Source organism: Polyodon spathula, chromosome 8 (assembly GCF_017654505.1).
Source record: "Polyodon spathula isolate WHYD16114869_AA chromosome 8, ASM1765450v1, whole genome shotgun sequence".
Lineage (NCBI taxonomy): Eukaryota > Metazoa > Chordata > Actinopteri > Acipenseriformes > Polyodontidae > Polyodon > Polyodon spathula.
Genome location: NC_054541.1, coordinates 24,867,048 through 24,886,134, shown reverse-complemented (window position 1 = coordinate 24,886,134; position 19,087 = coordinate 24,867,048). Strand labels below are relative to the sequence as shown.

Sequence of the window (19,087 nt, the reverse complement as noted above, 5' to 3'; positions counted from 1 at the left end):
AAACAAGAAGGTCCATTTGGCCTATCTTGCTCATTTGGTTGTTTATTGATCCAAGCAAGAACCTCATCAACCCATTTCTTGTAGTAACTGCGTGAATCAGCTTCCACACCAGTGCTTCATTTTTTCATTCCTTGTTCACATTTTTATAGCACTTCTAAGATACCCCTGTATGTAAAACATCTGGCCTAGTTATAAAAAATCTGCTTCAAGGAAAGTATTAATGTGTTATTTTATTATATATTGTAATAGGAGTATTTAACACTAAGGTGATCATTTTGACCGTTTTTTGGAATTCAAATTTAAATTGTGGTGCGTGTGTTTAAGATACAGAGCTGTGTTAAATGTTGCGGTATTATTTATATTTATCAGTCGGGACTTGCTTGATTAGCTCAGTCTGCATTCCTCAAGTGAGTGGTCTTCTGATATTTCTATTGTTTCAATGAGCCACCTGATAGCCCAATCAATCAGCCTTGACAGCTCACAGTGCCAGGCTGTCTGCCTGCAGTCTCGTTACTCGTTTTTCTAAGAAATTCATTGTTACCCCAATACACATTGAAATTGGTTTGTGGAACACGCAGGTCAGCAAAGCAGTGTTTGGAATTACTACAAATTTTACCAAACAACGATTCTGATGCAGCACAGACAGACAACAACGTATCTGGCTCCGAAGCAGACTGGGTTTGCAAAGATGAATTTTCCAGCAGCAGTGACACCGAGGGTGCAAGAGATCCCGTGGAAGAAGCAGCAATCCGGTGGCAGCCCCTGCAATGATCCAGCCGCTACTTCATCGGAGGCAGCCACTTCTCCAGCGGTAGCACCAGCACCACCTGGCACTCAAGAGGCTGGTAATGATGGCACAGTTTGGAACACTATAAATCCTGGTGTTGAAGCTGCAACTAGAAGGGGTGAACATAATATTCTGAGGGAAGTTCCAGGGCCCACGGCATAAGCAAAACGCAACACTGATGAGGGTGCATTGAGTGCTTTTCACCTATTGATTGACATGCATACGCTTCACCACATACAACATTGCACTGAAGCAGAAGCCCAGCGACAACTACAAGACGATTCCTGGTCAATGCCTTTGAAGGAATTAGAAGCTTTCATTGCACTAGTATATGCTCATGGAGCATTTGGTGCCAGAAGCCTGGGTTACTGTTGATAGTCTGCAGTACAATGCATACTTTAAAAAGCGCAGTATTTCTGTGATTTGTGACAGCACTTATGACTTTGTAAATGATTGTACATGAACTTATTGACATTGTTTCAATTGTAAAGTTTTGTATGTACATGACATACCTGTACATACACATTTATTTTGAAATACTTGTTTATTTCATTTTTTATTGGTTGAGCTTTATGTACTATGTCCTTATATAAAGACGTTTATGTTCAAATGTCTATTTATTTACTGTGTTTTGGTTGTGTAGATGATTTACATGATGTTCCTGAATAAAACTACAATATTCAGTTATTTGTCCTTTCATTATAATAAATTTATGTTGTTTTTAACACGCTAGTCAAATTGACTGGTCATGGTTCTTTTAGGTATGCCTATAAAATGCGGTCGTTCTAGTGTTAAAGCTGTATGAAATGCCAAATTCTCTTTTAATATGCAAGAAATAAAGAAAATTGTGTCTTTTACACTATGTGTTGCATTTTCTTACCAGTTTTATAGTCAGTGGCAATGAAGCTGTATCTTCTTTTGTGTTTCGCACTTTGCTTGTTTGGTATTTTACAATCTGATTATATCGCTTCGCTCAAACAAGCAAAGAACAGAAATACAGAAGAGGCAGCCTATTTGGTCTTCGGTCTGCTAGAGGATACAGTCAGACTGAATTTCAATTGTCCGATAGTTCATTCCTAATTTGGACAAAGTACCCAAAGAAAACAAACTCTCTCTTCATACAGCAGCAGCTGATTCTGGGGCTATGCAAGGCTTAATTTATGTCAAACTGATTAGACAAAATGGACTGACATTTGATTTTGCAGTTTAAATACTGTGTATACAGTAGTCTTATGAATAAAAACAATCCATTTTTAATTGTGTTATTTGTTTCCTCTAAAACTAAGACGAGAACATTACGAATGTTATTTCAAACTTGCTTGAAGTTTAATGTTTGAGGTCACAATCCTCTTAAATTGCTTAACATGACCCCCTTGCAAATGCAGCCACGGTCTCAATGGATTAACTTCCTGCATAAATAATAAATACATAAATAATGAATCAATGACTTGTATCTTAGGAATATAATTTACTGCTTTTATGTTCATTCAATAAGAAACAATATAACTACACAACATTTTCAGGAAGTTGGGTATTGTTTAAGTGAGGCATTTCAGAATGACATGCTTGCTTGCTTTTTTTATGGCTCGCTCTAAAGCAGACCAACGCATTTTTGTCCCAGATGGCTTTCCACAGAGATAACTGTGTGCACACACATAATCTAGTTTGTTTATTTTTTTTAAAATTGTTGTGCAAAATTCTGGTGAGGTGGTAAATAAGTGCAATGTATTTTTGTCATTTGTAGTGAATAGGAACATCTAATTTTATATCTGAATACAAGTCAAAGAATATTTGTTCGAATATTCTGACATTTGTCTCAGCACTAGTTATATACATGCTAAAGCCATGGCTCATGCTCAAGTTAACCTGTGGTTAACTCGGCACCTCTGACAAGTCTACACTAAATGGCATTCCCATAGGATGTCAAGTTAACCGAGGGTGACTGTGTGTGTGTGTGTGTGCGTGCGTGCGTGCGTGCGTGCGTGCGTGCGTGCGTAAACAGCAAGAATTCCACCATGCTGTAGCATTATTAACTGCGTATTAGCCTCTTATGTACTTTGTACTTGCAAAGGAATTTGGCAGCCATCTAACATGTAATGGGCATAAGATCCAAAGTATCGCGATTCTATCGATATCAAGATACTGTGCACCGTCTCCCTAAATGAGGTATGCAGAACATTACCTCCAACAATGGTATAAGGTTTAGACACATTCACTGTCTTGTTAATACTGATTGTCAATTAATTAACTATACTTCTATTAATATTTCTCCTGCCTTCAACAAAATGTCTTCTTGTGGTACATGTATCTGAAAAGTCTGTTCAAGTCAAGTCTTAGTAGGTAGAAATACAAATGCAATTTATGTTATATTAACAAAAAGCATCAAAATACACCTTTCAGTAACATATATAAAACCACATATTGTATGTAAAAAATCTAGCAGCTGTGTTATATTGTACAGCCCGAGGCTATAGGAAACCACATGACACATACAGTAGGGCCTATGTCACAATTATGCTTAAGGTCAAATTCCTTAGTTGGTAACAGAGTAACCAGCATACAATAATTAATTAACAAAAATAGTACCATCAAGTAAATTAATAAATAATGGCATTGCTTAATTACAAGTAAAATGTCAGTCCATAAAAGAAATATCTGCATATAAACATTTGGGAGGGAAGGGGAGGGACCTTGATGTCACACCCTGTAACAACCCTTTGAAGGACAGGGCATTTGATACCCAGACCCCCAGCTACTTTGAAAGTATCCAGTATTTTTAGAATTTGAATGGCCAGAGGGTCAAGTAACTGCTAAAAAAAAAAAAAAAAAAAAAAATTTAGTAAAATGCTGAGCTGTCTCTGAGCACTTTCAAATCCACAGCTGTCTCCGAAACTCTCCACTGGGTCTAGTAAAACAGTGCCTAAATTAGATACATTTCTAAGTACTGCAGTTATTCAATGTGAACAACTGTACTGTCTGTAAATATACTTACAGTAACAGTACTACTCAGGAAAATATGTACCTGTACTACAGTGTATATGAAAGCCAAGTATGGTATTGAGTACAGCCAGTAAGTATAAAGTTTGTTTATCAACCTGCTTCAGCTCCACATAGGCTGATAAATGAAACAATGGAAAGTAGGGTACAGAAATTATAATTTGAGAGTTACTGTAGAATATTAAAAAGTCGGCGAGGGGGTGAAAGACACCTCCTCACCATGCCTTTCTGTCAATTTATAAATGTGGACTTATAGTACACTGAATATATAAACATCGACTGCTCTCACAGGAAAGAGTTCAGTGTTTACAATTACACTAGAATGCCACCAAAAATAACCTTGTCCTGCCACGCCCTTTTAATACTCTGAAACTAGGTAGAATTATTTCACTGCAATGGTATGATAAACATAGGCGAACAACATTACATTTTTTATGTCGCTCCGCCTGCAAACTTACCCTAAACTATACAGTAATTGTTAAAATTATACAAGAACTGTGCAATGTCATACACTTTTCGTGGGTCACGATTTCAAAGATCTATCTAATGAGTGACTAGTTTTGTTGTAGGGGCTATATAGCACACAACTGAAACAAAAGATTTGAGGGGGACAACATTGCCATACGACAACATAGCGTTAGTTTAAAAAAAAAAAAAAAAAAGTATAACTTCCCGAAAGCATGGATAACTCTTTCACCTTGACTCTTCACGTTAGCATTTGATAATTATTGAAAACAGCGCGACCTTTGCAAAAACAAACATTGTAATATAATTGTCGTAACACCCGTGGTCAACCAGTAGTTTACACCGAGTTAATGTAAATTAGTCAGCATATACCGCAACTTATGACTCGCTTCTAAATCTACACATCTTGCTTTATTAACTGAACGCTATTCTGACTTAATCTAACCGTTCACAGTAAAGTGTATGATATTTATGACACACAAATAACAGGATAAGCTTCGAAAACGCACCCGAATAAATGGATTGATATTGAAGATACATTATTATATTTCAAACATATTCACTTTCAGGTGTTACATTTAAAAAAATGCATTCAGTGCATTTACTTGGTATTTTCCCCTCAAGCTGTGACTAGGACGGATACCAAACCGCCTGACTCAAGCAAGCCAGAAGGATAAGTTACCGAGTAAGCTAAATTTACTTCAGACTAGTTCTAGTTGCTCATAACATAACACGTATTGTTTTAAATGTAATACTGTTTACACTATTTCACACTTCTCAATCACGAATTTTTTAAATGTACCTTAATAATGTTCCTGACAGATACGTGTTACTTTGCTGAAGTGTCTCCTCTCAAATTATGGATTTCGTCCTTTCCCCTTCTCTGCCAGCCAGCTACACTCACGACTCAAATCAGTGGGAGCGGCGCTACTCTCTGACGTCACATCCCAAAAGTGAAAAAGTTGTGCGAAGTGTTTTGTGACAGTGTCCGTCGTTGGATATTTGAACTTTTGGACACATATGGTGTTATATAGAATACCGTTTTTAATCGCATAGTAAAACACGAATAGGTCATGAGTGTATTTAAAGACTGTTTTGATTAATAAAATAAAATGCGATATTCACGAAACCTTTCTAGACTACTTGTTACTAATTAACAGACAAGTAGTGTGTATGTATTTATAAAAGTAATTAACTTGTTTTTGTTCGGCATTTCAGTAAGGAATGTGCAATGTAAGCTTTCAGTTTGAAGGGAACCCATTTAGTACTTGTCATTTTGTATTTGTAACGTCATGGCGTAGTTCACAGAACGATTGATTGCGAGTTGACCAGAACACTACAATTCAAGCAGTTTTCACAAATATTGTAAATCGCGTTTCATTCACTGTGGCTATATGCAGATAATGGTTACATGCATTTGTTAGATTAATCTCACCTGCGATGATTACAAAAGCATAACATAAATGAACACCGAAAAATCTACCCGAAGTTAGTTTAGTAGGCTGCTTTAGTAATCGATCTGGATAATTAATTCTAGGTAATCATGTTAAATTATATATGTTGGTCAGTTGCATGTAGACAATCATAGCCAAACAACACGATAGTCAGTGTGTAGTTTAATAACATATTTTTAGAGGTAAGTATGTCCTAGGATTATCACTTGTTCCTGAATTAAACAAGTTTTTTTTTTTTTTCACAGGTACATCAATGTCTGATCAGGTTGGTTCATTTGTTCTTATCCCCACACCCTGCTTATCAAATATGGATGATACTGTATATGTATTTGCAAAAGTCTGTTTGTAATATACTTATTTTTATATGGATATTCAATCCTGTATGGAATTAAGAACTGTATTATAATCAGGAGACAGATACAGTAAATGTGGGGTGTTCCAAAGTTGAGCTCACAATTATCAGATATAATTCTATCTAGTTTGCCTTTTTGTTTGTTTTTAATGGTCACCAAAGGTTTAAAAGACTCAAGTTCAACACCTGCTTTGGTGTTCTTGTGTAACTTGGTGGTTATTTTGTGAAATAAAATAGTCATGAACGCTTAGATTTTTTACTTGATTGCAGACTTGATACAGAACAAATGGTTGTCAATGACACAATACATTAAAAACTGTACAAACTAGTAGTGTTCATTTTCATATTTAGTCATTTACTGGACAGAGGCAACAGAGTTTTAGCTCAAATGAAAACAGGAGCAGGATATTTAAGTTTTAAGTTTTTTCAGGTTATCAAGCATCAGTAGTTCAGTAACAAGAAATATCACTGTAGAATTGCAATAATAAGTATACAATATAGAAGGTGCTGTATCAGTTGCTGGAATCAAATGAACAGATCTAGAATGAAAGTGAGAATAGCATAATTTCCTTTTATCAATTTAACAACTTTTTAACTTCCTCACATCTGGTGTGGCATATGAACTGTCTTCCTCAAACAGTTATGCAAGAGTTGCAACAGTAATATTACCGTAAATATTATTAAAGACTTTTCTTTGACATTTGCAAAGTCAGTTTACATAGCTGACATATTGGGGTAGATTTACAGAGTAATCAGATTTTTTTTTTTTTTTTTTTTTTTACTGTATTCATTTTTAAGCAGCTTAGTAAAATCAGTGCCATTGATGCTTGGAGTGTACTTCTATTTTTTTTTTTTCTTTACAGAAAAAAAAAAACTACTGAGATGAACCGTCTTGTTCTTAATATGATAATAAAATTACAGTATGGTTTTACTAGCTCAATATTACTCTTAGTGAAATATTTGCAGTGTAGATATTGTTTTTAATATTTTACAAAATAATAAAAAAAAAAAAAAAAAAACTGATATACCGAGAGCTTGAGGATAGCAATACCTGAAGAATGTGTGCAAGGTCAATTAAATTACTGTCATACCCAGCCCTTACAGAAAATACCAAAACTAGACATACTGTATAAGAGATTTTTTTATTTTTGAATAATTCTGACATTTGGTGTTTATAACATATAGGTTAATATTCAGGTTAAACAGAATCTATTGCGCTATTAAACATTATTGGAAGCTAGTGTTAAATATAGAACAAATTCAGTAATTATTGCCTATCGGCATATGTTCTCAGACCAGCCAAATGTATGGTCCTGGTCTTCTCTTTCATATACTGGTGATTTTTGATGTTGTCCTGAATATTAGCCCTTAGGAACGTAAGCACACTGCTTTTTTATATACAGAAAGTAAATAATACAAATGTTCACCCGTTACACCCTTATATCATACAGGTAATAACTGATATTGGTAAATACAGAATGTTACAGTGTATCATGCAATTTATACATATAGCATAATGTAGGATTGGGTAAATATTTAAAGCCTAGTACTGTTAGATGGTTCATAGTATGCAACTTAAAATAGAATTTAAAAAAATTGAACCTTCTCTTTACCTTAAGTATACAAAATGGTAACAATATGGCATTTTACATTTTTGTACTATTCTTTACAGATCCTGAAAAAATTAAACTGTAATGTACTCAATGCATTTAATACTGAAATAACCTCAAAGTATTCCGTGATCATCATGCATTTATCAGCAGTGAATTGTAACTTCAGGCTTTGGAATGCACATTGCTTTTCAGTGCACAAAATTATCATTACAAGATCACTATGGCAAAGTCCTTGTTCTGCATATCAGTTACCACCAGCTGCATTCCCTTCCCAGTTCTCTCATATAAAAAGGACTTTCTCTTTCAAAAGCAATCTATCACTTCCATGTGGCAGGCATCGGTCTTGCTAAACTGCTCATCCTTCCTCCCTTTGATCCAACAGACTGCCCTGACCAGCTCCTCAGATCACGATCAGCATTTTCACTCTGAGCCACTTCTTCATCATACCTGTGTGTAATAATTGGAGGGATTTCAATAATTCAATTAGTATTTCATTTTAGTTAAAAACAAACAAACAAACAAAAAAAAACCTCACAAATAATTTACTGCACCTAAACGATATTCTATAGATCAACCTATATATTGTAGGTATCGTCAACACCTGTGTCTTTATATTGTAAAGCTACAGTTCCACAAATACATTATACTAAAACAGAATTTCTTCATTTCTATTTACCACAATACATCCTTCCAAAGTTTATGCTTTGGAGAACAATGCAGTCTTTGTTCTCCAAAGATATTGTAGTTTTGTCTGCTGGGAAACTAACTTCCTCCACTTTTCAAACTGCTTGCCACTACGTCACCCTGAGAGACAAAATAGGGAGGCAAACAGAATACTGCCTGAGCTATACTGCTATTATGTTTACAGAACAATGTACCTCTAGAACGTTAAGCAGTGCCCTTTAAGGTAATCAGTCTCTCTAAAATATGTAAAAATAGATATTTTTTTCAAGCATTGCAAAAGAGACAAAAAAAACCCAACAAAAACCTGTGTGGCTGTATAAAACCCCCATGCTTCATATCAGAAATGTATTGGGATCTCCAGTTTGAGAATACGATCTCCAAAAGAAATGGAAATGCTGAAACCTGGAACACCTACAAAAGTTCATAGTTTCCAAAAGACTCCAATTCCATCTGCAGTCTGGAATTTCACCATTTGGAGTCACAATATTAAGAGTGTCATTAATAAGATCATACTTCAGTATTCGGTCATTGGCTGTGCTTGAAGTGAGGGAGGGGAAGCATTCACCTAAAATCAAGAACGTACAGTAAGTAATATTTTAAAAGGCAATAAACATGATCTTGCTGCTTTTACAGCCAAAGTCAGCACACCCAAAACACTGATTTACATACTGTATAAGGATCTGTAGTTGAATTAATTTTAAAAGAACTGACTTGTTAATGCTTTTGAATTTCAGCTTTTGTTTAAAAAAATTTCAATAAACTTAATTTCAATAAACTTCAATTTAACACACTTATTAAAAAAGCTAGATTTATAATCTGTAAAAGTATGTTAACTAAACAACAACAACAAAAAAAGAATATATGTATTTTATGAAATTATGAAAAGGTTAATTATAATCTTTTTACAACCACAGGAAATCTGATAATTACCTCAGTAAGCCATGGCTTGAGTTTATCATCAATAATTATGCCATAACCGTAGCATTCAAAGCAGTGTTTGTCATTGTTCATTACAGACTGTAAATGAAAAGCAAACAAATAAAACAAACAAACAAACATACTGGCTAAAAAAAAAGTATTTAGCTAAACTGAGCTTGACCCTAGATTACAGAACAACTGGACACTGCTCTCCTATAGTTGTCTCTGCGGCCAGCCTTTCAGTTATTACTCAAAGTACATCTCACAGATGACACTAATTAATAACATCTGTGCTAAAACTGCAGTTTACCGATGAAACATGTCCCACGGACGATGAAGCCCTGCTCTGAAAAAGTTAACCACCATTACTGAGTGGACTACAGTTGAGTGGATTATTTCAGACAAAAAGAAATACCTTTAAAAATCTGTTGCATAATATTAATAGCATTCCTGAGGCTTGTTCCTCAGGAATGTAATACCTACATAGTGAATGGAAGCTCCAACCCATGGCTTCAGTGGGTTTGTTTCACTAGTGTTTGTCTCTGAAATACAGTATAAAAGCAAAGCCTAGACTCACCGCAACAGCTTTGAGTGACTGCACAATGATCCAGTGCATTTCATCAGATAACTTGCTTGTGACCTCCTTGCCCCGCATGCTCTCCAAATACAATCGCAAATTGCTCACTGTCCACTTCCCTCCATGGATGTGATTATAGTCATCCTGAAATCAAGATACATCTTACTAATTATCTAATCTCTGTACAGATCATATTTCTTGTGTATAAGTTAAAATAGTTGTTTTCTATATTTGTTTTTTTTGTCTAAATGTTCACCACCACACTCTAACAGAACTGTTTTATTTACTTGACAGTTTTGTTTGACCCCAACCTGTATATTTTACTTTAAAGGAGTGCTGACCACTGTTTTTACATAGTAGCATTATCATTTTGGTTCTTTGCTTGTATTACCAAGGCAACGTCACTTTAGGACAGATATTTCAAATACAATGCTACATAAGTAAAAGCTAACAATGCTTCTTGGTGCTAAATTACATCCTGTGCTGTTGTCCAATTGCACACCAATGGTCCAGCTACTAGCATATCATGTGGCCAGGGCCTTATGCAAGACAGTTAGTCCCTAGCACTCACTTCATTTTTTTTATTTAGAACTCAATAAAACAAACAGCTTGTTTTTTTTTTTTTTTTTTTATACTTGAAATATCTGTATTCACAGAAGGTATACAAAACTAACCAATTCGAATAAATATAAGAACTGTTTTTACAGTTATTTGAAGCCAACCCTATGCTAAATCTGTGAACCATTATTAGTCCATGCATGCAATCTGATCCTGCTGCAAGAAAAGCCATGGTTTTCCATGCAGCATCTCAACAGAGTATGTCAGAGCTACCTCTGACTGCCATTCAAGTATCTAAAATAAAAATTGGGTGTCCTTGTGTAAGTCAAAGTCATCTTTAAAGATGACTTTTAATACCGTTTACATTGTACAGGCATGACTTTACAAGTTCTTACTTTTTAGACAATAATAGACAGCCGTTATTCTCTTAATTACACTTCAACTTACCCCATGTTTTTGTATTGCTACATTTGTAAGATGCACAAAAATATTATCCAGCTCACTTGTACTTGGAGTATATTTCACTGTACAAAACCGACAAAATCCCAGTTTGTACCTAGAAAAGCACAATATGATAAAAAAAAAAAAGAAAACTCATAAGTATCTAAACCAAAGACACCACAAAGGAATTGCCTATACCTTCATCTGAAACTAAAATTACTTTCACGAAAAAAATAAAATGCATTTGAAAGTAACCAAGAGTGATTTACTTCCTTATGAACTGCATATGGTATCGTGTTGTTTCCGCAATTTCACGCCTTATACATGGCTTTCTGTTCCTCACAAGTGAAGTGAAAATGTGCCTCTGGTGAGAAGAAGGATGACAATATTATGCCGTTGGATACTTCCAATATTATAAGAGTTTTAGGTGCACTGACTCATCTTACTTTGATGTACACTATTATACCAAAAGTGAATACATGTATTCGCCAGTATGCGCATGGTGAGGCTGGTATGAAAACATATAAATTGGCACTGTTTCCAGCTGTTTCACAGTGTAACTCTTGATAGAGGCCCAATGTTTGGTTCACTTTTTTTACCTTTAACTATAACAATTTGACAGCAAGATACATGAATTGCTGATTCAAAGGAATAATTTTTTAAATAGACAAATACTCACATGTAACAGCAGGTCGAATTTCTTTCCACCTGTGGCAGAGCAAAGCTCTGCCCTTTTTAAATTGGCAGGGATGGGGTTAACTTCCCCTACCTGCCTGGGTTTATTATGTTCAGGTGGCTGGGGTTGATTAGTTGATTAGGTTGATTAACGATCAATCAGCGCCCAGCCACCTGATATAAAAGGAGGCCTCTGCTTCTCATTTGGGGAGAGGGAGTTGAGGAAGCAGGTTGGGTTTTTTTTGGTTGTTTGGAGAGCTTGAATCCAGTGAAGGCATTGCCCAGCCTGGAGATTGTTATTTTTGTAAATTTTGCTTTTTGTCTTTCTTTGTGTTTAAATTGTTTTGTTTTGGCCCTTGTGCCCTTTCATTTTGTGTTTATTTATAATAAAATAGTTATTTTTTTGAACTGCAGTCTGTCTCTGGGCCTCTATCCACTCGCCAGCCTGCCACATTTGGTGTCAGAAGTGGGATAGTGCCACCTAGAGGCTCAGAGCAGTATTTTTGTTTTGTTTTGTGGAATTTTTGGGATAAAATTTTTTTTTTTTTTTTTTTTTTTTTTTTTTTTTTTTTAAATGGGAAAGAGCAGACAGCGACAAAAGCAGGAAAAGCAGCAGCAGCTGAAGAAATGTAAGCTGCTGCAGCCACCGCTGGAGGACCCGGCCAGCCTCTTCCCCTGGTGTTCCTGGTGTGGGAAGGAGGACCATCGTTGGCGGTCCTGCCCAGACGTGCCACCGGCAAACTGGTGTGGCCGGTGTGAGGAGGACGGCCACAACTGGGCAGGATGCCCCTACAACCAGGCCCAGGAAGAGGTGCCGTGTTCACCCCGGGCATCAGGGGCCACCCCACTACCTCCAGCACCACCACCTTCACCACCTTCCCAGATCTGGGACTGGTTGATGCACCCTGAGGCAGACCTCGTCCACGATCTCCCCATAGTTATCAACACGCTGTGGCGTCGAGATGGGGAGAGGTGGGAACAGTGGGAGGAACAGCACCACCCGGCCTCCTTCCCAGAGGTTGCCCTCATGGTGGCTAATTACCTGGCTGTAGACATGGGAGATGCCCCGGTCACTCCAATAAAGAGGGGTGAGCCGCCTTCCCGAGAGCCAGAGAGGGGTGAGCCGCCTTCCCGAGAGCCAGAGAGGGGTGAGGAGCTGCCGTCGCTCCCAGAGCCAGAGAGGGGTGAGGAGCTGCCGTCGCTCCCAGAGCCAGAGAGGGGTGAGGAGCTGCCGTCGCTCCCAGAGCCAGAGAGGGGTGAGGAGCTGCCGTCGCTCCCAGAGCCAGAGAGGGGTGAGGAGCTGCCGTCGCTCCCAGAGCCAGAGAGGGGTGAGGAGCCGCCGCCGCCGCCGCTCTCAGAGCCCGAGAGGGAGGAGCCGCCGTCGCCGCTCTCAGAGCCCGAGAGGGAGGAGCCGCCGCCGCCGCTCTCAGAGCCCGAGAGGGAGGGGCCGCCTCCGCCACCAGAGGGAGCCGGGCCGCAGTCGCCGCCTCCGCCACCAGAGGGAGCCGGGCCGCAGTCGCCGCCTCCGCCACCAGAGGGAGCCGGGCCGCAGTCGCCGCCTCCGCCACCAGAGGGAGCCGGGCCGCAGTCGCCGCCTCCGCCACCAGAGGGAGCCGGGCCGCAGTCGCCGCCTCCGCCACCAGAGGGAGCCGGGCCGCCGTCGCCGTGCTACCTTGGAGATTCGGGGCCCCCTCAACCAAAGAAGGCTTGGGGGCTCCGACATCAACCCCGCCCACCACCACCCACCATAACAGCCCACCCAAGGGACATAATTGGACTCTTGGGGGGAGGGAAGGGGGGAGTTGGCCGATTGCGGCCGGTGTACGTTGTACATGGGGGAGGTGTGTGGCAGAGCAAAGCTCTGCCCTTTAAATTGGCAGGGATGGGGTTAACTTCCCCTACCTGCCTGGGTTTATTATGTTCAGGTGGCTGGGGTTGATTAGGTTGATTAACGATCAATCAGCGCCCAGCCACCTGATATAAAAGGAGGCCTCTGCTTCTCATTTGGGGAGGGGAGCTGAGGAAGCAGGTTGGTTTTTTTTTGGTTGTTTGGAGAGCTTGAATCCAGTGAAGGTATTGCCCAGCCTGGAGATTGTTATTTTTGTAAATTTTGCTTTTTGTCTTTCTTTGTGTTTAAATTGTTTTGTTTTGGCCCTTGTGCCCTTTCATTTTGTGTTTATTTATAATAAAATAGTTATTTTTTTGAACTGCAGTCTGTCTCTGGGCCTCTATCCACTCGCCAGCCTGCCACACCACCAATAAGCAAGGGATTGTCAATGTAAAGAGAAATGACATATGCTTCTTTTCCACTGCATGCAGCTAAAAAACTAACAAGAGAAATCAACAGTAAAACCCCCAGTACAGGACAGATGTTGCACAAACATTCAAATTTGAATGCATTCAAACTTTGGTTGACTAAGATAGAGCTCATCAAATGAAGTAATGTTCCAAACAAGCACTGAAACTGGCCAATCTGCAAGTAACACTTTAATAGTATTAACAATTACAGTATCTTTTTCATGATGGCAGTTGTCCCTTACCAAATGATCATAGTGGCACCACAATGGCAATACAATGGTTATGTATGAAAGAGAAATGGTACTGTAGCACAATAATTTTAATAGTACAAGCCACTGGCCCAAAGGTGGTAACAATTTAGTATTTTGATAAAATAATGGATTCACGGTTATATGAACCTATACACACTAGCAATTAATTGCAGTACCATGATACCAGAGCAGAACCAGTGTGCAACCATACCAGGACCACTTTCTAATATTTGTTTCAAATTCATTTTTTTTCAGCTGACGCTAATGCAGTCTGCAAACAGCATTACAAGTATAATGTATCAAAAAGTGTTTTCAATAAAGGGGTCAGAAAGTATTGGACAGATTCCAAAAACAACATCAAGAGATTTGAAATTACCTGTTCTGCATTCTACAACCATTGCCTGTCAGACGAAAAACAAATGTGCGAGTCATAAAAAATATGTTAGCTAATTCCTATGTGCATGCTGTTCATTCTACAACTGAACAATGAACCTATTGTTTTGTTCAAACACATCTTTTGAAATAGTTCTCTTGTCTCTCAAAACACTTCAGCAGATGACTGATTGCTACAGTTGGCTAGTGGCTAATCCCAATTTCACTGAGATCTTTTGAAGTGCATTAGTTTGATAGTGGAGTGTTTAGATTATAAAACAATATCTGTAGAGCCTTGATATTCACAGAACTAAAAAGACTCAATCAAAGTGATCCTTCATTATACAACAAAATACAGAGCAGGTGTCAAGATGGCACTAAAGCGAGAGTGGAATATAACGTGACTATTAAATTCCTGAATCTAAGAAAAACACCTAATTATCATGAAAATGTTTTATTTTGCAGTACAACCATGACACAAATGTGTTCTGTACACTAAACATGCAGGATAACTGTCAAAGATTAAGCTGGTCAGATCATTTTTCTTGCAGTAGAGGGAGAAAGACTGGAAATAAAGATTTGGGCACATTTGCTGGTTGATTTCTGGATACCCAGCTGATTTGCAGTAATCCTATTATTTTGTAGTCAACAAAAAATGAGACAAAAGAATTTGACCGTAAAGGGATTTTAAATGGACCGTTTATTTCATAAACCAGCTCTTTAACCAACATTATAGTCTCTTGAACCTTTATGACCAGTTAAAAAAACAGCACTACAACCAGTGATGGTCACTGCTGGAATTTATTCCAAGCAAGACTTCCAGACTACAATAAAAACAGCAGAGGAGTGCATAACTTTTTATGTCATGTTATTTGCTTTTTCACATTGCAATACTCCTCCCAGACCCATTTCCTCCTAGAATAAATATATAACTCCATACTGGAGCAACAGAAAGCAGAACCACCAAGAATGATTGCAAACATAAAATAATTAAGCTATTAAAACCCCTACAGCAGTAATATGAGCTCCAAATTGCTCATACATCTATTTGAAGCAGTAATAACTGCCCTGTTCCATTACAAATTACACACAATAAACAAGACAAAATAAGGAAACATTCTCAGCAGTTTGCAACCGAGTACCTCTGCATCATAATACAGTACTTACGTGGAGGTTCTGCGTCTCGCAACCATTTCTTGATTTGAGAGAGCTTGTTTATTAGAAATATTCCTTTACCCTGAGCCTTCCCACAAGGTTTCATTATCCAAGGTAATAGACGGATTTTTCCGAAACTCTTTAACAAACAGGTTATAGTCAGCTGGAAGCATGAATATCACTGGAACAAAATCTAATCAAAGACAAGGTATTAAATATTTGTGAGAATATATATTTTTTCTTACAAAGCTAATCTAACAAAAAATACTGAGGTATAACTCAATAAAGCCTGGACTTTGACACGTGGCCAAGGCATTTACTTGGCCTTATGATTTATGATTTATAAGTCAAGTGTTCAGTAGTTGTTATTTTATCCCATTAGTGTATAATAACTGAAGTAAACAGTACAAGTACATGTCATCTCATCTGTTTTAAATCTTATTACAATCACTGTTTCTGCACATAACAAACGTTTACACATTTTAAACACTTGTCCAATTGTTTTGAAATTACTGTAGAATACATACGGTTAGTGAGCTATTAAATTTTATATCTAGTGTTATTTATTTGTGAGCCTACCTAAATAAACGTATTTGCCATGTTCATTCTTTTCTGCCAGAGGACTGCTTTCTTTTTCAAGTTCTCTCCTATACCTCTTTATGTTTTTTATCATCATGTCTTTTCTGGTTAACTCATAGTGATTGGGAAAATGATTGACAATTTGGTCATCAGAGAGACGATACCCATTGTCAACACTGAAAACATTTCGGATAGTCTGCACGCTCATCCTGGAATGAAAGAAAGAAGTGACAACTCTGATAGTTATTACAAAAGTAGATTATATCTCTGTGTACTGCATTAAAGGTCAAAAAATGTCATGTAGTTTCTACAATCTCAGTTTCATGTAGTTTTACCACAGTAAGGACACACAGCACATTGTTGTTGGCACTGAGGAATTAATATCATACAGTACAAGTTCTTGCCAGTACACTACATTGTTTCTGAAACTCTGACCACATTATGAGAATTGAAAACAGAACAATGTTATAAAACTTAAAAAAAAAAATTAAATCACACACAACAGCTCCTCATGTTTAAATACTGTATTCAAAAAACCAAACCTTAGCCTTGCACTGTTTTATTCGTTCCTCAAATTCTGTATCTTCTTAACTAACATAATGGGAGGTGAGGCATACCAAGCACCATTAACCCACTCACTTGACACACATGACATATAGAACACATCCTGTGATGTTGTTTTCCTATAAGTTCACTCATCATGTCCTGTGATCTTTGATTTATCATATGACTTTTTTCAGCTGAATATCAAACTGTATAGATTTTATGTGATTAAAATCAGCCACAAACATAAAATATAGTATTCAACATTTGACAGCTGCTAAACCTTTTATAACATGTAATACCCACTAACAGATTAATTGTTTACTGTCTTATTGCAAGCAGAGTGCAATTATCACCCAACCCTCAGACAGGAAGTAAGACTGTTAAAAATGAAACAGCAAAATTTCAGTTACCACATTTAAAGCCAAGGTTTTTTGTTTTTTTTTACAATATCTTTTAATAGTATCAGCTGAATATGTATATAAATACATCCGTTTGAGACCACAAAGGTCTTTTATGTGGACCAGCACAGCTTATCACCTTCTACTGTTACAAGATATTAGTCACTCACAATTTTACCCTGCTTGCATTTCAGCCAAGAGAGAATTACATTTATTTCTAAGAATTCAGAACAATATAAAATATTCAGTACAACATGGTTATGTTCTCTGTGTATTTTAGCATTTTAACAAATGTCTCATTTTAATTTTAAAGTAACCTTCCAGTAATTATATTGTATTTATTTGCTCATGACAGTGTTAAAAATAGAAGAAGGCTTTCCCACCCACCAGTAAAAATTCCAATCTTCACTTTCGGACACTTGAATCCACCCTCTTTTCAAAGTTGTTAACAAGCACGGAATTCTCTATATCAGTCACCCATTTCACTTTTCCAGCCATGATCCTTCCCAGAGCTTAACTCTGAAAAGGAATTAAAAGAGAGGACATTGTACACTGGTGGTAGTCAGTGGCTTGCATATTAATATACTATAAGGTAGGTTTGAGAATAAAGCTTATTTCAACATTGTTTTTCAGATCTAAAGTGTCTAATGTGTGAACAAAAAATATTCAAAAATATCTTTCTGGCCATTTGGCATTCAGGGTCCTGTTGCATTCTCAATACCCTGACCATAATTCTCAATACAAGTCTCCCATTCCCCAGGTCTCTAAACTGGTTCTAACCTGATCAAATAAAGGGGTTTTCTCAGACTCGCTGAACACTAAAACATCGTTATACATGCCTACATTTCTAGTAGTTATTGATTATGACACAAACACACAGTCACAGTCAAAATAGAGTAAATACAAAAATGCCCTGTTTTTTTCTCTCGTGTGGGTAATTGTGAACACCATTCATTGAACGCTGTATGTATATTCCTTACTATGAACGATCTGAACACCGTCCGGCAACACGTTCAAACGTAATGTGCTCGATGGGTGCCTGGTATACACACCGTACTGGTCCTTTGGAGATAAAATCTGCCTTTATTCAAAGACTCCTCCAGTCAAACCCATCGTTCCAATTCAATGTAAATTTGTACAGTTTACAGGTATTTGATCCACTTCCGATTCAATAACCTAGCAACCAGAGACGCTAAACATCACCAGACAAGTAGTACCTTACATGGGACAAAACGTTTAAAGGTGGAACTACGATACAAGAAAATAATTTCTTCGAAGGGTGACATCATAAATTCGTTTGTTTCACAACATGTAATTTACACCTACATGTAATGTGTTCTAGTGTTTAGATAGCGTTGTAGCGGTCTCGGTTAACGCATCACACAGGGCGAGGCAATCCACACACAGGTGGAGGGCGGGCGCGGACCCGCGAACCTCTCGCACTAAAGCATACAAGAACCGGCTCCTATGCAAGTAGCGTATATCGGGTTTATGTATTTGTGTGTGATTACGTCATTTTATAAAAATGTACAATACAAATAATTGTAAACACTTTATCAGAACAGAAGGCTTGAGAACAACAATCAAAGATTTTCAGAATATACATTGGTACAGTAGTACCTGCAATGTTAGTTCCTTATACATCTGAAGACATGACGAAGGATTCTGGAACATGTAGTTTTGTGTAAATGTCTGCACAGGTTGTTGCCCGTCCGTTCGCGGAGATCGTTCTGCGCAGGTTATATGCAGAATCTGACCTGTTTTAGCCAATGGGTGCGTTCACGGAGATCATTCTTAGAAGATCATTGGCTAAATTGGTCAGATTCTGCATATAACCTGCGCAGAACGATCTCCGCGAACGGACGGGCAACAACCTGTGCAGACATTTACACAAAACTACATGTTCCAGAATCCCTCGTCACTCACTGTTACAACAGTAATTGGGAAACTACAGCAGTTTTTTTGTA

The 19,087-nt window shown here is 37.7% G+C and overlaps 1 protein-coding gene and 1 pseudogene across 2 annotated transcripts in view; both read right to left on the bottom strand.

Moving 5' to 3' along the window:
• The window catches only part of LOC121319650 (protein kinase C and casein kinase substrate in neurons protein 2-like), a 29,613-nt gene extending 24,438 nt beyond the window's left edge, over positions 1-5,175 (bottom strand). Inside the window, exon 1 of one of the 2 annotated variants that reach the window (XM_041257282.1) lies at positions 5,052-5,175. The gene's annotated coding sequence lies outside the window, so the exon portion shown is untranslated. The remainder of the gene's footprint in view (positions 1-5,051) is intronic. The other variant, XM_041257281.1, reaches the window with a different exon arrangement.
• A 2,066-nt stretch (positions 5,176-7,241) lies between these two features.
• LOC121319105 lies at positions 7,242-17,618 on the bottom strand (annotated as a pseudogene).
• Positions 17,619-19,087: the final 1,469 nt, after the last annotated feature.